Genomic DNA, 19,092 nt, shown 5'->3' with positions numbered 1-19,092 from the left:
TAGTCTGGGACTCAGATCTGCCTTCAGTTCTCTGTGTGACCTCTGGTTTTCTTGGCTGGAGCTGCAGTGCCGAAGGTGAAAACTGTGATCCCCTGCTCTGGCGCTGCTGTGCATGCTGCTGCATCCTGTGACACAGAAGCCAAGGCCATAATCCCCTACTGGATTTCCAGAACTCCCAGGCTGACCAGAGCAATGCACCCCCACTGCCCCAGGATGCCTCTGCCTGAGTTGCTGCACGCTTGCTTCCCTCGTGCAGGACACCAGGGATCCTTGCCTGAAGCCTTCAAATGATGCAGCCCAAGCAAATGGGCAGGATTTGCCGTCTACAGCAGCAGCCATCACTACGTTATGGCTATAGGAAGTGATTGTGCCTATCTTTGGGCAGAGAGTTGCAGTTAGAGCAGTTCCCTGGGGTATTCGATGCTCCTGCTAGCTCTGATTACTCCAGCACATCTTAGGTGTTCATTATTGCCGTTCTCAAAGTCCCAGTTCCCACAATGTCTTCACTGGAGGTCGAAACTCCAGTATTCACTGCTGTAACATCGTTTTCTAGGGTCCAGGTAACAGGTTTTTATTGCATCCAGTCTCCGTTTCTTTTTGCCTCTATGGCTGATGCAGAGAAGGACTACAAGTGCTTTCTGCTTCAGAGTTACGCTAAGGCAAACAAAAAAAAAAAAAGGTTTTAAAAGGATTTGTGCTGTAACTTTTTTATTTCCAGAAATATGACAAATGAGATGTGAAGTTTTTTGAATGATGCTGAAAATCACAAGTGTTGAACGTAACTTTGTCTGTTGTGTAATGTTGCAAACTTGATACTTGCTATCATTTGCAATATTGTGATAAATATGAAGAATTTTAAGGTCTGCAGTGGTATCATTACAGTTGGAGGAGAAATATGTAGCTGTGTAATAAATACCTTCCAGCTTTAGAGCAAATGAAACAACATGATGAAAAAAGAGCAAGAGATTTATTGTCTCCTATGTTTATATTTGATGAGGCAGGAGAGGTGGTGTGTTGCATGGAGTTATGGGGCACCAAAGCCAGCTCAGGGCAGGTCACTGCTGCACTTGCACTGCTTCTTATAAGGCTTCTCCTCCATTGGTTCAGGTAGTTCCTGCTGTAGTAACTCCTGTAACATGCAACTCAAATAATGGGTTACAGCAATTTAAAGGTATTTCCATTACGATCTCCACCCCAGTCCATTTGGACCAGACCATAGGGTTTAACACTGCAATGAACTCCTTCCCTTTCCTCTGCTCTGGCTTGGACTTACCCACAGACTGCAGTCCCTTAGGGTTGTACCTGCTCCAAGTGGAGCCTCATCTATGTTCACAGGCTCTCCAGAGCTATATCTGCTGTGGGTTAGACTTATCCACAGCCACAGTCACTTTGAGGTGCACCTGCTCCAGTGTGGCCTTCTCCATGGGCCACGATGCCTTCAGAGATATACTAGCTTCAGCACAGCCTTACCCACAGCCACAGTCCCTTCAGAAGTAAATCTGTTCCAACATAGCCTTACCCCTGGCTGCAGTCCCCCCAGGGAAAGGAGACACAATGTATTTTCCACCAGTCCAAGTGTTCTTTGTTTTGCATCTTGAAGAGTCATGAACCTCTTTTGCGGGATAAAACATGTTTTTTTAACCTAGTGTTGTTTTCAGGTTAAGGGAGTTACCACACTGTCAGCCACAGAACACCAGGCAGGGACAGGGCTGTGTCTATGAGTGGCAGTGTGGCTCTGCAACCCTTCTTCCTTCTTGCTCACTCCTTCATACGAGCAGAGAGATGTAGCACCATCCTCCATACTTCAGAGTAGCATCTCCTTGTAGCTGGGAGATGGCTGCGTAAATTAAAGAGGGAGATAAAATTTATCACTGCCACAGTAATGGCAGAGGAGGCAGCTGAGCTGTGAAATGTGGGGCTGGCTCCCATGCTAATAAGGGGAAGGGAGAAAGTGGCTCTGTATGCAGTGGAAGTAGCATAGGTGGGAATTGTTTTCTCTGTAGGAAGCGTGGGCACTGGTCTGCTTCCCCAGATGAGATAACTGAATACGAGTTTCTCTTTTCTCTGGCAGACTCTGTAAACTGTTCTCAGGCCAAAGGACTCTTAAGCTTTGTCACTTGAAACAAATAGTTTATGTCAGGTGAAACTCAAGCACTCCACATTTTTGTCATCTTCCAATTCAGCAGTGGAGGATTGCCTTGGCAGATATCAATAGACAAGCAAGAACTGATAACTGAAGGATTGTAAAATCTCTTCTAAAAGAGCTGTTTTTCTGACAGTTGCATAAAATCTGAGCTATGAAATCCTAACACTTTTTTTTGCTGATGTTCTACTGAGCACCTAGATAGAGAATTCCTCCAGGATCAATTCAACAACCTCTATAGCTTTTCAGAAAAAGATAAAGGAGAAGGAATGTGACCATGTGAGCATCATACACCTTTTTAATGAGAATTTAGAAGTAATTTGGCATCTCAGCAGCATAGGGTCTCTCTGACTATCTTCTGCATAAACACAGATTTACTTGCAGCTCTCCAAGGTAAAGATATGTCTGAACCTCAGTAAGTGAATATGAGAAGATGCAGAGACTGAATTAAATAATTTTTCAGGACCTGATTTATGATTGTTCAATGAAATCAGAATGCTGTTGAACATCTAATTTTGTGCTGATTAGCTCTAGATGGAAAGTATAAACAACAGGCTTTTTCATTACAGAATGACAGCTTAAATCAAACTCTTTTTACAAGAAAATATTTGCTTTTGAAGAATCTTTTGACACGTTTTTCACATTTTTGGATCAATGCCATTTCACTTCTTTTTCTCACCCGAAGTGACTTTCTGCTCAGTATTTCTTGAAATCTCAGGTCAGGCACACAGCTCTGCTGTTGGCAAAGCAGTTCTGAAATTATATTTTTGCAGCCCACAGACTTCCAGTTGTCAAAATCAATTATTTTCAACAGCACTGCAACCATGCTTGTGCTATTTCAGTAAGCCTTTGTCTTCACTATCACTAATGCTCCCTGTCTGTCTGTTAGTTTGTCTCTGGTGGAATTGCACAGGGCATGAAAATCAATACTTAGTGCCCTGGGATGAGTTTGTCATGTTAATAGCAGGCCATAATGAAATATATTAGAACTATTAATATGTAAAAATTATTTATAGGTAAAACAGTGATCTTTTTGTCACTAAATTAATCTTCATTTTCAAGCACTAGCATTTTTGGTGAAAAAAATTCATATTCACTCAGTTGTTTGTAAGGAAGAAAACCATTTAAAAGAATGCATCAGTATCTACTAACCTTTGGAATGATCCATTAATTTACCATAGAATCATAGAACCATTAAGGTTGGAAAAGACCTCTAGGATCATCAAGTACAACCATCAACACTACCATATCTCCTAAACCTTGCCCTCAAGTGCTAAGCTAATGTGTTTTTTTGAACACCTCCAGGGATGGTGACTCCACCACCTCTCAGGTAAGTCTGTGCCAATGCCTGACACCTCTTTCAGTAAGGAAATTTTTCCTAATATCCAATTTAAACCTACCCTGACACAGCTTGAAGCCATTTTCTCTTGCCCTATCACTAGTAACTTGGGAGAAGAGACCAACACCCACCTCTCTACAGCCCCTTTTTAGGTAGTTGTAGAGAGCAATAAGGTCTCCCCTCAGCTTCCTCCAGGCTAAACAACCCCAGTTCCCTCAGCCGGTCCTTACAAGACTTGTTCTCCAGACCCTTCACCAGCTTCGTTTCCCTTCTCTGGACACGCTCCAGCAACTCAATGTCTGTCTTGTACTGAGGATCCCAAAACTGAACACGGTATTCAAGGTGCGGCCTCACCAGTGCCAAGCACAGGGGCACAATCGCTTCCCTGCTCCTGCTGGCCACACTGTTCCTGGTACAAGCGAAATACTCGTTATGAAAGGAGTAACATTTTATCTCTAATCAGTCAATGTAAAGGGAGATAATATTATACTATTCAAGTATTCAAGTAAGAAATTTATTTGTATGAGGAAATTAGATTATATTTAAAATTAAGCATAACCATAAAGGTGGTGAGATGTCCAAAACTGGCAGGAATGTCATTATGTCACACAAGGGCTAGATTAGGCTCACAGTCCACTACTGCAGGTCAGGAAAAAAGTGGCAAATGTTTACTCCATTGTAACAGGATTGCTTGAAATTACCTGCCGAAACCCTAAGAATTGGCAAAGAGAGATTTTAAAATGTGAAGTGTCTCATTTTGTTGCTTGAAACAAGAATTCTGATTATACATATCAGCTGGAGGCAAATGTATTACCAAAAACTTTCTATCAGTAATGTTGGCTCTTGTACTGTTTCCTGCAGGATATAAGAAAGATGGGAAGTGCATCATTACAGAAAAGGTTTTGATAAACCCTTCGTAAAGAATGGTAGGAAGGTGTGCCGGCTAGCATACTCATAGCAGTAAAAAAGTAAAAGTAATATGGACAGGCATTTAGAAACATGAGAGGCTGAAGTTGCACATCTGATTTGATTTAATTTTCCTGAATGAGATGTGAAGAGCTGTTCCTCCAAGGTGTGACTCTGCATTCTTTCCAATGTCAAAAAGCTCCTGGTCTGGACTGGTAATGAGAGATGCAAGAAGCACTGCTATTGTTAGAAAACCTGCATGCAAAGATCAGTGTCTTTATCCTTTTTGCTACGATCATTTCAGATGCTTTTGTTCTGTTAAGGACAACTCCTTGGAGCTTCCCTATGGAATTGCTGAGCTATGAATGCGTGCATCATGCTGGTAACACACAGTCCACACTTCCCATGCCTTCCTGCAAATTCCCTAGAGACCTGAATTATCTTCAAAAATTAGACATTTCAAGTCTGACAAAACTATGGATACTTAACAAGACGTAGCATTGATTGAATTGTTAAACCTCAGCCATGGTCATGTCTGATTGATCAGATTTCCCACGTGTGCCTTTTTCAATACAGCAAGATTATTCTTTGTCTGAATGTACTAGCAAGCCAAATTGATACCTGTAGACTTCAGAGAGTCTTCCCATTAAACTGTAGCTGCTGATTTATGAAAAAATGGACTCCAAGACAATTGCAAAGCTAGTGTTTAATGTCACATATAAGGTGTGTAACTTTCTATATATCCTATTTTAAATGCTTAGAAAAAGAATTAGAAAAAACTGTCTGTTGCAGTTGAAATTAGTGTACATGTACAGATGCATATGAACACTTTCACAGTTTTGCAGAAGTCTGAACAAAACCACTACTCTTCCAAGTAGATCTTGACTTAGGCTGAAAGGCAGATGATACAGAGTAGTATTTGTTCAAAACACTTATCTCATTAATTGCATCTCATTTGTTTGAGAAAGTCAACAATGGCAAATTTTCTTATTGTGGCTGACTCTGAGTAAAGGAAGAAACAGCTGGCTTTTAGCGTATTGTTTCATCAAATTTTAGGAGAAAAATTATGGGTGTGGGTGGAAGAGAAGTTTACTTTCTCATAAAAGTTATGTGGTAAATGATGTTAATATGTGGCTTAAAAGGGGGTGGAGGAGAAAGTAGTATGACTGCACCTAGGAGAATACTGATAAGGCTGTTCTGTTACCCCACACATCTGCTTGTCATTGTTAGGTCTAGTAAAAGTTTTGGCAAACGCATCTTAAATGGAATTTCAGTTATAATTCTAGAAGTTTTTGAATGTGAAGGTCTATATTGTATTACAGTGGTGGTTCAGTTGAAAACCAGTGCTATGTAATCTGAGCTTTTGCCATATAAAATAGATGGCAAAAAAGCACTGGAAAATTAGTTTGTGAGGAGGACAGCAACTGCAGGTCTACTTGTTTAGTGAGCTCTTTGCAGGATATGCTATCTCTGTCCATACATTTTGTGTAGTTATTTCACAAAGGCCCATCGAAATTTGAAGGTAAGAATCTGCATCATTAACTAAATAGCTTGTTTTGATTACTGTCACACAGAGTGGCTGGCTAGATGGTTGAAATTATTAATCCAATTTGCCTAATACGTCCTTAGAATTATAAATTGTGTAGATTAATTGAGCTACATTATTATATGAAGGCCTTTCAGAAAAGAGCTTTAAAAAATAGTCTCTGCTGAGACCCCAGAGCCATTTTCAGACACATAATAATTTTCCCAGGTGGGAAATGAGTTAAATTTTACACTTCTTTCCATTTACACATAGCTTGCTGTTCTCTGACATAGCATGCTGTTCTGTGCTCCACTGGGGCACCGAAAGATGATGAACTGAAAGAAATGAGGCTAGCTTCTCCTAATGCTGGGTTCCTGAGGTCCCTGTGAATTTCTAATTCATCGTGTTTGCTGTTTCCTGCAGGTTCAGGTTACCTAATATGATGGCAGAGAATTTGTTAGTTTGTTGGATTACTCCATGCTCTACCCACAGTGTGCTAACCTTTATCTGGTAAAACTGGACAAAAAGAAGACACAGAAACACACGAATAGGAAAAAACCCAAGCAGGCAAAAATTGTATCAAATCACAGTAATATAGTAATAGGCATTGCTAACATTCAACACATATGGATGGGTGCCTAAATCACGTGTGTATAGTGTCGTGGTTCAGCCTCAGCTGGCAACTGAACACCACGCAGCCGCTCACTCACCCCCCCACCCCTGTGGGATGGGGAAGAGAATCGGACAAGCAAAACAACTTGTGGGTTGAGGTAAGCACAGTTTAATGATTACAATAAAATGATAATGATAAATGATTATGATAATAATAACAATAATGTTAATATAATAAAAGGGAAAAGGAAGGGAAAGGGAAAACAGGGAAAAAAAACCACGGAAACACAAACGATACAACCGCTCACCACGCGCCGACCGACGCTGCCTGTCCCCGAGCCGCAATTGCTGCCCCCTCCCCCGGCCAGCCCCTCCCAGGTAGCATACTGGGCATGACGTTACATGATATGGAATATCCCTTTGGTCAGTTTGAATCCGCTCTCTTAGCTGTGCCCCCTCCCCTCCCAGCTTCTTGTGCACCCAGCAGAGCATGGGAGGCTAGACATGTCCTTGACTAGTATAAGCGCTACCCAGCAACAGCCTAAACATCTGTGTGTTATCTCCACAGGTTTTTTTTTTCCATGCTAATTTCAAAGCACAGTACTATACCAGCTAGAGTGAAGAAAATTAAGTCTATCCCAGCTAAAACCATGACAGTATCCACCCCTTATTCCATATCATTGACATCATGCTCAGGTCCCATACTATTCAGTACAAATTCAATAATCCCTATCCATCTTCTCATCCTTTAACAATATATATATATATATACAGATTTTTTATTTATCATTCCCCTAGTCTATGGAACACCCCTGTAAAATGCCTGTGAAATGTCCATTGAGTTCATTTCGTCCATGACTTTGGATTTCATCTCTTGTAAGGGTCCTTCAGAGAGGGGGTGTGTGTGGGGTCAGATTGTTGCATGTCAGTCCTTGTTCCATCACTGCTGCACTGGTAGTCCTTGTTCTCTCACTGCTGCAATTTGCTGGGTTCCATTGAAAGTTCATTTGCTATTATTGTTAATTGGGAGATTCCCACCATGATAACATTCCATTGATATGGCATATAGCAACCATAGTAGTGATGACATACAACATCATATAGCAATTAACAGCATATTATTCAGTTCATTGGCTGTTTTCACCCAAAATTAAGTCCCCCTGAGGAACACACCGGACTCCTTCATCCTCCCGCATCACCCACCAAGTGCACCCAGGTCCTCGAGCAAACGCAATCCCACGAGTAGGTTTGCCTCTGCCTGAAGCAGGAATAACCCAGACTGTCTTGCCCAACATATTTTTTATGTGCACTACAGGGACTCTATCCCCTTCCACAGTACGTAAGGATTCTGACTGGGCAGGGCCAGCTCGATTGGCAGATCCCCTCGTGTTGACTAGCCAGGTGGCTTTTGCTAAATGTGTATCCCAGTGTTTACATGTTCCACCCCCCATTGCTCTCAGTGTCATCTTTAATAGTCCATTGTATCTTTCGATTTTCCCAGAGGCTGGTGCGTGATAGGGGATGTGATACACCCACTCAATGCCGTGCTCTTTGGCCCAGCTGTCTATGAGGCTATTTCGGAAATGAGTCCCGTTGTCTGACTCAATTCTCTCTGGGGTGCCATGTCGCCACAGGACTTGTTTTTCGAGACCCAGGATAGTGTTCCGGGCAGTGGCGTGGGGGACAGGATATGTTTCCAGCCAGCCGGTGGTTGCTTCTACCATGGTGAGAACATGGCGCTTGCCTTGGCGGGTCTGTGGGAGTGTGATATAGTCAATTTGCCAGGCCTCCCCATATTTATATTTCAGCCATCGTCCCCCATACCACAGAGGCTTTACCCGCTTCGCTTGCTTGATTGCAGCGCATGTGTCACATTCACGGAAAACCTGCGCAATAACGTCCATGGTCAAGTCCATCCCTTGATCACGAGCCCACCTGTATGTTGCATCTCTCCCTTGATGGCCTGAGGTGTCATGGGCCCATTGAGCTAGAAATAGTTCAACCTTATGTTGCCAGTCCAGATCCACCTCAGCCACTTCAATCTTGGCAGCCTGATCTACCTGCTAGTTGTTCCGATGTTCATCAGTGGCCCGACTCTTGGGAACGTGAGCATCCACATGACGTACCTTTACAACCAGGTTCTCTACCCAGGCAGCAATATCTTGCCACAATGTGGCAGCCCAGATGGGTTTGCCTCTGCGCTGCCAGTTGCTTTGCTTCCACTGCTGCAGCCAGCCCCACAAGGCATTTGCCACCATCCAGGAGTCAGTATAGAGATAGAACACTGGCCACTTTTCCCGTTCAGCAATGTCTAAGGCCAGCTGGATGGCCTTTACCTCTGCAAACTGGCTCGATTCTCCTTCTCCTTCAGCAGTTTCTGCGACTTGTTGTGTAGGACTCCATACAGCAGCCTTCCATCTCCAGTGCTTTCCCACAAGGCGACAGGACCCATCAGTGAACAGGGCATACTGCTTCTCATTTTCTGGCAATGTGTTATTCAGTGGGGCTTCTTCAGCACGTGTCACCTCCTCCTCTGGTGATATTCCAAAGTCTTTGCCTTCTGGCCAGTCCATAATCACTTCCAAGATTCCTGGGCGACTGGGGTTTCCTACTCGAGGCCACTGGGTGATCAGTGCAACCCATTTACTCCACGTAGCATCAGCTGCATGGTGTGTAGAGGGAACGTTACCTCTGAACATCCAGCCCAGCACCAGCAGTCGGGGTGCCAGGGGGAGCTGTGCCTCAGTACCAAGCACTTCTGAAGCAGCTCGGACCCCTTCATATGCTGCCAATACCTCTTTTTCAGTTGGAGTATAGCGGGCTTCGGACCCTCTGTATCCCTGACTCCAAAACCCTAGGGGTCGACCTTGGGTCTCCCCTGGTGCTTTCTGCCAGAGGCTCCAGGTAGGGCCGTTCTCCCCGGCTGCAGTGTAGAGCACATTTTTTATATCTTGTCCTGCCCGGACTGGCCCAAGAGCTACTGCATGAACTATTTCTCATTTAATCTGTTCAAAGGCTTGTTGTTGCTCAGGGCCCCATTTGAAATCATTCTTTTTCCGGGTCACTTGATAGAGAGGGCTTACGATCAGACTGTGATTTGGAATATGCATTCTCCAAAAACCCACAACACCCAAGAAAGCTTGTGTTTCCTTTTTGCTAGTTGGTGGAGACATGGCTGCTATTTTGTTGATCACATCCATTGGAATCTGACGACGACCATCTTGGCATTTTATTCCCAAGAACTGGATTTCTCTTGCAGGTCCCTTAACTTTACTTTGTTTTATGGCGAAACCAGCTTTCAGAAGGATTTGAACTATTTCCTTTCTCAAAAACTTCTTCTGCTGTATTGCCCCACGCAATGATGTCATCCATGTATTGTAGGTGTTCGGGAGCTCCACCTTGTTCCAAAGCATTATGGATCAGTCCATGGCAAATGGTAGGACTGTGTTTCCACCCCTGGGGCAGTCGATTCCAGGTGTACTGGACCCCCCTCCAAGTAAAAGCAAACTGTGGCCTGCACTCTGCTGCCAGAGGGATTGAGAAGAATGCATTAGCAATATCAATTGTGGCATACCACTTGGCTGCCTTGGACTCCAGTTCGTACTGAAGTTCTAGCATGTCTGGCACAGCAGCACTCAATGGTGGAGTGACTTCATTCAGGCCACGATAGTCTACTGTTAGTCTCCACTCTCCATTAGACTTCCGCACTGGCCATATGGGACTGTTAAAGGGTGAGTGGGTCTTACTGATGACTCCTTGACTCTCCAGTCGACGAATGAGCCCATGGATGGGGATCAGAGAGTCTCTGTTGGTGCGATATTGCCGCCGGTGCACTGTTGTGGTGGCGATCGGCACCTGTTGTTCTTTGACCTTCAGCAACCCCACAACAGAAGGGTCCTTCAAGAGACCGGGCAAGGTAGACAGCTGTTTAATTTCCTCCGTCTCCAAGGCAGCTACACCAAAAGCCCACTTGTAACCTTTTGGGTCCTTGAAATACCCTCTCCTGAGATAGTCTATGCCAAGGATGGACGGAGCCTCTGGGCCAGTCACAATGGGGTGCTTTTGCCACTCATTCCCAGTGAGGCTCACTTCGGCCTCCAATACAGTTAGTTCTTGGGATCCCCTTGTCACTCCAGCAATGCTGATGGGTTCTGCCCCTATATAGTTTGATGGCATTAAGGTACACTGTGCGCCGGTGTCCACTAAAGCTCTATATTCCTGTGGGTCAGATGTGGCAGGCCATTGGATCCACACAGTCCAGTAAACCCAGTTATCCCTTTCCTTCACCTGGCTGGAGGCAGGGCCCCCCTAGTCCTGATCATAGTATTCATCACTCACTTCCGGTAAATATGAATCACGGGCGTCTCTGTTAAGATCAGTCAGGACATCAGCACTTCTGCTCCTCTGTCTGGAGAATTGCTTACGGGAAACTGGAGCAGCAGCTCTCCTGGAGAAACTCCCCTGAGTAATTGCTCTCCCTTGCAGCTCACATACCCGTGTCTCTAAGGCTGAGGTAGGTTTTCCATCCCACTTCTTCATGTCCTCTCTGTGATCACGCAGGTAAAACCATAGGGTGCCCCGTCGTGTGTATCCATTCTCTTGCGCCAAGGGACGATTACTCCTAATGGCTGAGATACTGGTCCGTACTGGTGGGGAGTAGGACCTATCCTCTTTGAGTTGCTGGACCTCTCGGGACAGTTTCTCAACAGCAGAGACGAGCGAGGAAGAGAGATTCGCTTCATATTCTCGGAGTTTATCAATCAACTCAGCCACCGTTGGTGTCTCGTCATCTTTCCAGAACATCACTGCCAATGAGTTTGCATACGAGGATGGTGCGCTCCGTACAAACTTCCGCCACATGGGTCGTGTGCACTCAGCTTCATCTGGATCTTTGGAGGACCGTTGATCGTCCAGGTCACCATAAACCACCTCAAGCACAGCTAATTCCCTTAGATGCTGAATGCCTTTCTCCATGGTCATCCATTTTCCTAGGCGAAATACAATATCTTCTTTGAAGGGATACCTCTCTCTCACCGTGGACAGGAGCCGCCTCCAGAGGCTGAGGGCTTGTGTTCCTTTTCCAATTGCTTTATCAATGCCCCCTTCCCTAGAGAGGGATCCCAGTTGTTTGGCTTCCTTCCCCTCTAATTCCAAACTACTCGCCCCATTATCCCAGCATTGGAGCAGCCAGGTGATAACGTGCTCACCTGAATGACGCCCAAAATCTTTCCGTATATCCCACAACTCACTCAAGGATAGAGATCGGGTAGTTTCCGTTTCTTGTACATATTCTTCCTCTTCCTCCTCCTCTTCTCGTGATGGCCCTGGTTCCTCGTAATCTCTTTCTAAATGAGTTGACCTTCTCTTCCATGATTTCTTCTTGCGTATAGGGGCAACAGATAGTGGCACAGGTTGGTCCTCTGGTTTAGCTGCAATGCTTGGCACTGGGGTTTGAGTAGCTGCAGTGCCTGTCATGGGGGTTTGAGTGGCCGCCGTGCTCGTCACCGGGGTTGGAGTAGCTGCAGCATCTGTCGTGGCGGGTTGGGTGGCCGCAGTGCTTGTCGCTGGGGTTGGAGTAGCTGCAGTATCTGTCGTGGGGGTTTGAGTGGCCGCAGTGCTTGTCACTGGGGTTGGAGTAGCTGCAGTATCTGTCGTAGGGGGTTGGGTGGCCGCAGTGCTTGTTGCTGGGGTTGGAGTAGCTGCAGTGTCTGTCGTGGGGGTTTGAGTGGCCGCAGTGCTTGTCATGGGGGTTGGAGTAGCTCCCTTCTCTTTCCCTTGGGGGTACTGAATAGTGTTAAATAGGGCTCAATAGGCATAAGCCAGACCCCAGCACATTGCAGTGATTTGTATCTCTCTGGAATTGCCTGGGTGACAACATACTTCCTCCAAATGTTCTACTAATTTTTCAGGATTCTGCAGTTGTTCAGGGGTGAAGTCCCACACCACGGGGGGTGCCCACCGTCTTAGGCATTTGCCCATACTTTCCCACATACCCTGCCATGCATAGCTATCGAGCCTTGGGACAGATCTCTGGATTATATTCTTAACTTGCTTACTAACCTTAGACAGATCTGATACCACCTGCCAAAGCAATATCAACAGATGTATCTTAACTACACAAGGATGTTCAAGATACTGAAAAGTTGTTGTAATGAAGGGGGAGACATTACATAAGATGGTAGCTATGGTGCCATTCTGTATTTCCTCCATAAAAAACTTCTCAGAAGAGGAGGTATAATTGCTAATTGCCTCCATGAGGTGGTAGCTGTAGTACAGTAACAGCTTCCATGCAAGACCTAAATAACCGATAACAGTCAAGGCCAGTGTTTTAATAACAAGTCTCCTAGGCAAAACATCTCTAATCACTGCAGAGCACAGCAAACTGACAAAACCAACAGCAAGTTTTAACATGTACTTTACAATCAGCATGGTAAAGACTGGACAAACTAATACTGAGAGCAGATGAATCAATGCTGTGACCAGCAACTGTTATTATCTCAAACCCTTCGGGCCCCACGTTGGGCGCCAAAAAATAGACTGTCGTGGTTCAGCCTCAGCTGGCAACTGAACACCACGCAGCCGCTCGCTCACCCCCCCACCCCTGTGGGATGGGGAAGAGAATCGGACAAGCAAAACAACTTGTGGGTTGAGATAAGCACAGTTTAATGATTACAATAAAATGATAATGATAAATGATTATGATAATAATAACAATAATGTTGATATAATAAAAGGGAAAAGGAAGGGAAAGGGAAAACAGGGAAAAAAAAAACCACGGAAACACAAATGATACAACCGCTCACCACGCGCCGACCGACGCTGCCTGTCCCCGAGCCGCAATTGCTGCCCCCTCCCCCGGCCAGCCCCTCCCAGGTAGCATACTGGGCATGACGTTACATGATATGGAATATCCCTTTGGTCAGTTTGAATCCGCTCTCTTAGCTGTGCCCCCTCCCCTCCCAGCTTCTTGTGCACCCAGCAGAGCATGGGAGGCTAGACATGTCCTTGACTAGTATAAGCGCTACCCAGCAACAGCCTAAACATCTGTGTGTTATCTCCACAGGTTTTTTTTTTTTCCATGCTAATTTCAAAGCACAGTACTATACCAGCTAGAGTGAAGAAAATTAACTCTATCCCAGCTAAAACCATGACATATAGTCATGGGGATCCTGAAAACTTCTCAGCCCAGGGTAGTGCTTGTGTTGGGAAAGCTCAACCTCCCCTCTGGTATGAGACAGGTAACTGTTTGAGGTCCAGTTATCCTGCAATTAGTCTTGCACCAAAACTCCAGGCAAAATACATTCTCCCTTGCCCACATATCTTACCTACCACAGCCTCCAATCTGAGGAATAACTGTCTAAAATCAACACACCTGACAGTACCAACCTACCAGCTGCTGACCAGAACTGAGGAGGAGGGAATGTCTTGGCACCCACCCCATTGAAAAGAGTATCATGGCAGGTGCAAACCTTCTAACAACTGGACAGACACTCTGGCATGAAAAGACCTGATAAGACATGGTGAGCAAAATTCATATACAGAGATTGCTCCTGTACCTCCTGCATGGGACTATAGTGGTGATCTACTGGAGGACCAAAGAGGAATCGTCCTTATGCTGAGGAAGGCGTATGCTCAGTGCCTGAATGGGACAACCTCTGTGACCCTCTGCAGCAGCACAGACTCACAGTGCTGAGAATAATGCTGAGCACTTTTTAAAAGCCTCCTGTGCTTCCTGCCTTTCTGCAGCTAGGAAGTCATCCAGGTAGTGCGTTAGCATCCATCACAAGGTGGTGCTGGGCCTGGCTCAGCATGGTACTGAGTGAAGTCAGAAGTCTTGCCTAGTGTCTGGAGGGGGTTATGATTACTATCAATACAAGGTAAGATCCCTTTTGCTGGAAGATGCTGTCAAGAACAGCATCCAGGAGAGTTAACAAGAAATGGAGCTCATAGATCTTTCACATATGAGAGTTTCTTCTAGCTGTGGCCTCTTCTTCCCTTTTCTCACCTCTCTTAGGTAATGTAAAGGGGTGAGATCAGTTGCAGCCATGCAACAATGCCGTACACTACATACAGCTTAATCCCCGCCTCTGTAGTTTTCTCTTTACAAGCAAAACAGGCTTTCGGACTGTGAACTGCAGGAGGATGTGCAAGAGCATGAAAATGCTCATCATGGGGAAGTCATTAACCATTACTACCCAAGCAGCCAGGTGCAGTGAAGATAATCATAATTCTTACTCAGAGATAAGACAGTAGCTACACTAATATCCCCAGGTTATTCTTAGTCACACAGTTGTATGGTGGCCACAGAATGAAGGAGACTCTATTATCTGTGCCTCATGTCTAACTAATAACATGTTATTTCAGCAAAAACATTGGAATGTAATACAGAAACTAGCTAAAAATATTCTTGGAAGAAACCATGTGGAGCAGTGTCTTCCCCTTTCTCTGTCTTTTGTTTCCTGGGGAGTTTGTTTCATCAAGTAAAACCAGTGGAGACCATATTCTCTGCTCCAGCTGTGCCCTCTCTAGTCCCTGCCCAGGACTCAAACCAAGGCACCCACCATGACCAGTCCTTCTGCCCTGGGAGCATCGAGCATTGATGCTGCCAGGGCCTGGAGCTGGTGCTCAGCCACATGGGAATATCCCTGTGCTTCAGCCAGTTGCCCATCACATTTATGATCTGCCGTACCAAGAGGTTACCTGGGTAATCCCTATCTAAGGAGCAATGATTGCTAGTTTTGTATCAACCCCCACATCTCCTTACACAAGAATAAGTACTCCTCACAGCTAACCAGGTGATAGAAGAAAAGCAGCCTACTCAGCCTATGTGGTGACTATGGATTCAGGGTCAAACCTGCTTGTTTTAGGGAGAGTGGCCCCTGAAGCCCACACACAGAATTACAAAATCAGTAGCAAAGATCTTGAGTCTATCAAACTGGGAGCAAAAGGTCGCCACCTCTGACTGTTTACAACAGAAGGGAACACCTGAGTTAAAAGAGAAGAAAAGGTAGCAAAGGTCTTGGAGCTAGCCCTGTCTTGTGTCAAACTACCACTTATGCTGAAAGTAAAAAGATATATTGGGAAGAATTAAAGTTGTGAAAGTGAATGCAAAATGGAACTAAAATGTGATAGGTTTGTGCCAAAGCAAGAAGAAAATCTCTCAACCTAGGTTTTTTCTAAGATAATTGATTTCCAAGGGATATGGGATAAAGGAAAACCATCTAGACTTTGCTATAGCATTTAATATGTCCAGTAATAAACTGTGTTATGCTGGAGAAGTCCAGAACTAAATAAAAATTGTGAGATGTGCAATAAACTGAATAGAGCTAGTTAAGAGAACAGGCAGTTGTGCCAACTGGGAACTGGTATATGTGTGGCATATAGGGTTTCTAAATAGGACAAGTGGTGTGCTTGCCCCAGGGGCAGCTGCTGACTGGCTTTGAGGGGCAACAGCATCCCCATCACCCCTGCCCACCTCGGGTGCACTTGGCGTGGCTGTGAGGGCACAGCATGACACCGCTGTCTTTGGGGATACCTGTGCAAAAGGGACAGCTATGCAGTGAAATGGCAAGGAGTTGCTGCCAAGGGCTGCATTTGGCTGCCAAACTTTTACTGCTTATGGTGCCCTAGGAGACGGGAGCTTTGCTCTTTCTTTTTTTTTTTTTTTGCCAAATTTTCAGTGAAGGCTGGGGGAAGGGCACTGATTTCCCTAAAGCTCTCTGCATTGTGCTGTTTGTGCCAGCACACAGTGAGCACCAAGCAGTGGTTTTGATCCTGGTGGATAAGGTTGTTTCAGCAGGCCCTGAACTGGAGATGTGCTGTAAGCAAGGTGCTTGCTCCACATTTAGTTACAAAAGTGCACTGTATTTGATGAAGCCTATCAGTATGCCCCTTTCTTCAAAGGGAAGGTGAAAAGAATCCATCCCTTCTTCTAAGGAGATTGTGAACAAGCAGCATAATGACTTCCATTTATTACTGGACTTCTTAGCACTGAATCTCAGGGGATACAAATCAGATTTCTGTGATTCTTGCATGGCTCATGGGGATGAAATCCAATCCACAAATGAGGTGGATGGAGTATTATCCTGTACTGAACACTAATGGCCACCCACGTAATGAAACAGGGCACTTAGTGAGTAAAGAACACTTGTGTGAGATTCACAATTCTTAAATATCAAACAAGTTTTTTCTTGCAAATGGCAAGTGTAACTCCACCTCCATCTTTGAATAATGGTTTTACTTTGGGGAAATTTTTTAGACATTAAAAAAAGTCACATACTGTATTTCATAAACTTATTTTTTTAATAAATTTAAACAGAATGCTAGAATTTTAGCATTTCAGTTTGTTGTGCATTGGCTCCATTATTGTGCATAAATTACTTCAATTGAAATAATGCAAATGAAGCATCTTCTGGGGCTGGTTTAGAATGTTCAGTTGAACCCTCCAGTTTAGGACATGCCTCCACCACTGGCGTCTCCCGCCCAGGTTGCAAGTTACAATAGCACACAAGTGTATACACAAGCAGCAACAGTTCTGCAGACATATTGAAATTATATCATTGTTAGTTTTTCAAGTTAAACCATTGTATTTGCCTCTGAGTTTGGCTGGTGTGTACTTTCAAAAACAGTTTTTACTTAACTGTTTTGCATACCTTCTTTGCTAGTTTGCACTCAGCATTTATGACTCAACAAGTTACTTGCAAGCAATAGCTCAGGATTACTTTCTTTCCTGAATGTCATCAGCCTGGGAACTGGGTCTGCAGCCTTTTGGAAGCCAGCTTGTTTGCCCCCAGGTGGCACCTGCCACCCTCCCTTTTCTGCCAGTCCCAAAAAGTGCTGTGCTTGGCCTGGAAGACCACCAGGTGCTCATGATGGGAGCAAAAGGAGGGATATTGGAAAGACGCTACCAGTCAGCCTCCTCGTCAGCCTTCTTTAAAACTTCCAGCTGCTGCCGGCGGCTCCTCTTAGCCAGGGCTGTTTGTGACTTAACTATGGAGCTGTCCACATTCCTGAAGGTGGCCTGCCACTTCTTGGGCACTCTAGCGCTCCAGAAGAGAGGAAGTATGCTTAGCCACCAGAAAGAAACCGGTAAGGTGGAAGTGTCTGGTTATAAAAAGCCTGGTAAAAGACTTTGTAAGAATGATGGCTTTCACCACTCAGGCAGTCAGCAAAGATGTTTCTTGGACAATTGCTGCCATGGTTTGATTATTTAAAAATTTTTTTAAAAAGTCTTATTTATGTCATGACTAATGTCAAATGGGAAAAGTAGAAAGGCTAAGCAAAGTTAATAGCAATTATTCCCTGCCACCACCACTGCCACATTATGAAGGAATCATCAAATTTCTATTTTTCCGGGGATATAACTTAGTTGAAAGCAGTGGACTGTCAGGCCTCTGTAGCCACATACTGGCTCCTTAAAAGAAGTGAAAAATCCTGGTGCCATAAATGACCTCTCTGTGTAAGTTTACGTGAATGGGTTCTGTAGGTGCCAGTGACTAGGGTGGAAAATATTTACCAGAAGACAGCAGGAGAAAGAGGAAAAGTACATGCTGAGGGACAGCATGTGAAAGTCTCCAAAAAGCTGTTAGACTCTGGAAGCCAGCAGTCCTTTTGGGTTACCCTGAAGGGCTGAGGCAAGGCTGTATGTGCTCCTGGTGAAAGAAGAGGGAGCGCTGGAGGGGATTTCCAAACCTACCTAAAAGCCTCTGGTGCATCCGTGCAACATCCCACGTCCGAGTGAAGAGCTGGGGCTGGTCTCCCAACTTCAGCCCAGCAGCGATGAGTGTGTGCAAGTGTGCACAGGCGTGTGTGAGACCTGTGGGAGGCAGTACGTGAACATGAGTGGTGGTCAGCTGTCTGCTCTTAATATCAATGGTTTGGCTTCACTAATGGCTGGCTTAATAAAAAGTTTCCTAGGAAGTATAAGCTGTGTTCTGTGTCTGCCCACAGGCCTATCGACTATCATGGAAAAGGAATTGCCAACACTGGAAGGGTCTCTACATACCGTGAATAGCCTCAGGATGCTAGGCTGTTTCTATCCACTAGTGAAAAAAAATGCTGCTCTAGACTTAAAATTATAGGAGTTTTTCAGAATCACTGGGATATTTTTTTCTCACCAAAGGAAATCAAGGACTTCTCTAGAAGCAGATTAAAAAAAATAAATTCAAGATCATCCCAAAATCTGAATGTTGATCTTGTACTCTGTAATTGCTTAAACTACATTACTAGTTTGGGCCTCTCTGTGCCAGCAGTGCCCATCCTCCAGAGCAGCATACTGTAAGTAAGTTCTTTATTTGAGCCTCTGTGTTCGTAGGTGTTGGGACCTTATGGAGAGAAACTAATTGATTCCTGAGGGCTCATTATGAGTGATGGTCTTCATTAACTCCCTCCTGGATACGAAATGGGAATGTCCCAAGCATCTTATTTCACTTAAATAAGAACCAGATTTTTGTTCCACCAAATTTTACGTTTTGATACCTTATCTTGTTCCTTTGCAAACGTAGAAAAGGAAGCTCAGAAAAAAAATGGGGTAAGTCAGAGCAAATGTTTCATTTAACTTCACTTGAA

The sequence above is a fragment of the Phalacrocorax carbo genome, chromosome Z, assembly GCF_963921805.1.
Source record: "Phalacrocorax carbo chromosome Z, bPhaCar2.1, whole genome shotgun sequence".
Lineage (NCBI taxonomy): Eukaryota > Metazoa > Chordata > Aves > Suliformes > Phalacrocoracidae > Phalacrocorax > Phalacrocorax carbo.
Note: the sequence above shows the minus strand (reverse complement) of the source record.